Below are 4405 nucleotides of genomic sequence, written 5' to 3'. Positions count from 1 at the left end.
ACTCTTCCTCAAGGCTCTGCCCTCCAGACACGGTGACAATCTTACTCCGCAGGCTCTTCATCTCCGTATCGAGGTCTTGCCTCCTCTTCTTCAAGGAGTCCCTCAACATGGATGGGTTGACATCTTCCTTTCCTTTGCCGTCCCGGGGGACAGTAGGAGGGGTAGTTCTCTTATTCGCCCTCTTCTTGTTGAGCTCCTCTCGTAGGTCTGAGGGCGTCCTCTTTGAGGTGACCTCGACGTCGTTGCGAGAGCCACCATTGTTCCCTTGCTTTGGCTCCTGGGGTGGCCTCGATGGTCTAGGATGCTCTTGTGGCTTTTCCCTGGGGGTGTTACTGGTGGAGTGTCTGGTCCTTCCGTCGTCTACTGGGACAGTGGTTTCCCGACCCTTCTCTTTCCTCTTGGGCAGGGTCATGTTCGACTTACCTTGCAACAGGCCATTCAGCACCTCCTGCATGTTCTCCAGGGTAGTCTCCAGTCTTTGGTTTTTACGGTGCAGTTCACGAATCTCCTCTTCATAGAAACGAGATTTAGAACTTGAGCTCACGGAATGGACCCGGGGTTGTTTATCGCGTCTGTGCGTTGAGGGGCCCGGGTCTTGCCGGCCGGAGTTCGGTACCTTCGGTGGTTTGGGAGGAGGGAACTCGTTGGCGTTCCCGGGTGGTGCAGTAGTTGTCCTTGGAGGATTCTCACCGGGCGGGATGGCCGGAGACGAGGCCTCCTTGTCATTCTGGTGAACCTCAGGGTCCCTTGGGGGGTCTACGTCTCGGGGTGGAGGTGGATCCTTCATGGAGGCCTTCAGCTGGACTCCGGTAAGGTGGACCTCCACCTCTCGAGGCTCCTTGAGACGCTTCGAACGTCTCGGCATTTTTCCTTGCCGGAAGTAATGGCAGAACAGTAGCTTGGTGCTTACGTTCCCACAGACGGCGCCAAACTGTTGACGGTAAGAACTCGTCAACGATTGATGGTTAGAAAACTTCAATCTCTATCCTATAGGAAGCTATGAGTTAGATGGAAAGCACTCTAAACAACAGTAGAAAACTCAGGCAAGCATGAGAACCAGAAGCATATATTTCATAAGTCTCGTTTTTACATTCAGTTTTCCAACCCCTTAGCCTGAGGGGTTGGAGCCTATTTATAGGGGGGGCTCTATTGGCCCAGGATACAAACAAGTCCCAGACCACTGGGACGTACACAGGTATTCTGATAGTGTAGTGGCCTAGGGCGTAGTGGTGTCTACCCTGATGGTGTCAGAGTCGTGGCCCAAGACAAAGTACTGTCGGCTCTGGCGTATGGTCGGGGGTGTCCAAGTGGTACCACTACTCTTCGTACAGGTCCGTACTGCCACTACTTCTCAGACGCAGATCATAGGGTCGTGCCTCTATTCTCTCCACAACCGTACACCCCGTGTCAGCGCACGTGTTCCGTACTCGGTTGTCCTCATCAATTCCCGTTCAATGCTCCATGTTCGTTTGGCATATAAGCAAGGTTCTCCCAAGTGATCTCGTGCCTATGCCAAGGAGGCTTCAACCTATGCATGTCCTGAGAAGTCAAGGCGCCAGGGGTCAGGGCCGCCTTATGCGGGTCACATGGACACGAGACTCGTAGTATGGACGTCGTGGCAAGGCCACACCCTCGCATAGCGAGGGTACCTCGCGTAGCGAGGCTGGCCCTTTTCCCTCAGGCGTAGGCATGGCTCAGGACATGGGCGTCATAACAAGGCAGCACCCTCGCATAGCGAGGGTCCCTCGCATAGCGAGGCTGCCTTTCCTTCCCCCGGGTGCAGTGTCGCGAGGCTAGGGGCATGGATGCCACCACGAAGCCTCACCCTCGCATAACGAGGGTGCCTCGTGTAGCGAGGCTGACCTTCTTCTCCCGAGTGTAGACGAGGCTTGATGCCTGCTGGAATGGGGCGCACGCGGATGGCTAGCTAGGTACCCTCGCATAGCGAGGGTGAAGCTTGGCAAGTGGCCGAAGTCCCTCGCCTAGTGAGGGTGACTCTCTTACCCCAACTCCCTCACCATCATGCGATGCCCTTTCAGGATGTCCCGTAATATAGAGCTCCACTTGTGAATAGAATTCACAAGGAAAAAATTCCACATTTACAGCATGCACTGTAGTTGGCGTGTAATAAGGTCCAAGAATGGGTCTTGGATATTTCTTTTATTTAATAATTGATGTATGATTTGAATTTTGAATTTTTGAATTTTGAATTTCAAAAATTTAATTAATTCTTTTATAAATCTATCATATAAAAATAATTTCATAATAATAATAATAAGTCATAATAAGCTTTTCACACAGAGAGAAAAATAGAACGTATTATTTTTCTCTATCCCTGAAAACTATCTCAGACCTAATATTCCAAGATCTCATGTGTTGTGAATATCTTATGAATCAAAAATATTTCCTTACTATTACTCTACGTGCCCACACACGTCTTGAGGTGTAGAGATACATCTTGGAAGATCTTGGTCTGAGTATTTGAAGAACTGATTTGGATTGGATGTTCATTGGAGATACAAAAAGAAAGCGAGGACTCTTGATAGTTCTTCAACATGTAATTCCTCATCTTTTATATCTCTACTATTAATGCATTGCATGTTAATGGATCAGATTATTTAAAGTTTGTTTAAATAAAAAATTTAGAAATCTCTGGGCCCAACACCCCGTGCTTTTCATTGCGCACATGGTAAACTGCATACCAACAATTGGTACAAGAGCAGTCATTAATCTCTGCATGCATTAATTATTGTGTGGGTATAATATGCATTCTTATATTATTGTAATATGTGATTAATGGATGGATGTTTATTTTGATGAAGTTTTATTCTTAAGAGTCATTAATTATATGGTGTTTTGGGTTTAGGAATTGTTCTTAATTTTTTCTAGATCTGAAAAATGTATGCCATTTAGGGCATAGGAATTTTGTAATTTAATTTTTTCTGCAATTTTAAATTATTTAAAAAAATATCCTCCTGAGCTCCAAAGCTTTTGATTCCTTGGCCTAGGCTCTCGGTCTACCAGCTCGAGCCTCGATGCATCTGCTACTGCCAGCCCGAGCCCTGCGTGCATCTACTGCTGCTGCCAGCCCGAACCCTGTGCTCCTCGAGCCCCTTCGCACGACATGCCATGCCCAGCCTCCCTCATGCACGCTTCCGGTGCTCCCCGAGCCTCGCGCACCTCTGCTGCCAACCCAGCCTTCTTACCCAAGGCAACTTAAGGGCATTTATGCCCAAGCCGCACCAATCCTATTTTCCATAGGGTTAGGGTTTATCAAAGACCCTAATTGGCAACAAATTATCCATTTAGGCTTTTCACAAAGCCCGTTAATTTTGTTTAATTACTTGTTTTAAGTCCAAATTCAAATTGGGCCTAATAACTTGTAACTCAAATTTAATTATTCTTAAAATAGTTTAAGATAATTAAAAGTTATTTTAATTCAAAATTAAAATGGATAAAGGTGCAAGTGGACCAAGATTATTTTGAAGGCCCAAATAATGAAGATAGAAGAACTTATTTAGGTGTTAGATGATATTTACATTTGTATTGTAAGCTTTGCAAGAGTTGTAATCTTTCTTGAAATACCCAAAACACTCAACTCGCATTTATTTATTGTATTTATTTATTTAAATATTTGAATGTATTAAATGTGTTTAATAACATATTCGTGCAATATAACATGACATTCATATTACCCACACAGTATATATAATTCAAGCATACATCTCATATCGAGTAGAAACATGTTTGAATTAGGAACGTCCTTTTTCATTATATGCATTAAATAAATCATATAATTAATCTAGATTAATATTGAACAAAGTAGTAAATTGATTTTAAGTGTTAATTTCAAGACCTATTTAATAATTAATTTTATTAGATAGAAAATGATATTCTACATAATTAGAGCATTTATTGACTAAATATTTAAGGGCATATTTAGTAATATGATTAAATCTTGTTTAATGATTTATAAGCTTAATGAGATTAGTAATTATTAGAATATCATTTGGTAAATTAATTGGATTAATTTAATTAATTAAAAAGCATAGGATATTTTGAGAAAACACATATTCTAAAATAGTGAATGGGAGAATGGTTGATAACAATAACTCATATGATCTTCATTATTAGTTAACACCGATGTTTCATGGAATAGACCTCGAGGTGCCTTTGTTTGTGTCTCCTAAGGAAGGTTTCTGACTGTGTTATTATTCAAGGTTAACTTCTATATAGAATAGGATTGATGATGTATTTCAAGTATGACTGACCCTAAGGCACACTCTTTAGTTAAGTCATTAATCTAAAATAATGGGTTACACTCACAAAGCTTAACTAGGCTTTCGAGCGGACTAGTTAATCTTGACCAAACTAGCGGTTGTTCTAAGTCAAAAGAGAAAATAGT

The sequence above is a fragment of the Humulus lupulus genome, chromosome 3, assembly GCF_963169125.1.
Source record: "Humulus lupulus chromosome 3, drHumLupu1.1, whole genome shotgun sequence".
Lineage (NCBI taxonomy): Eukaryota > Viridiplantae > Streptophyta > Magnoliopsida > Rosales > Cannabaceae > Humulus > Humulus lupulus.
Note: the sequence above shows the minus strand (reverse complement) of the source record.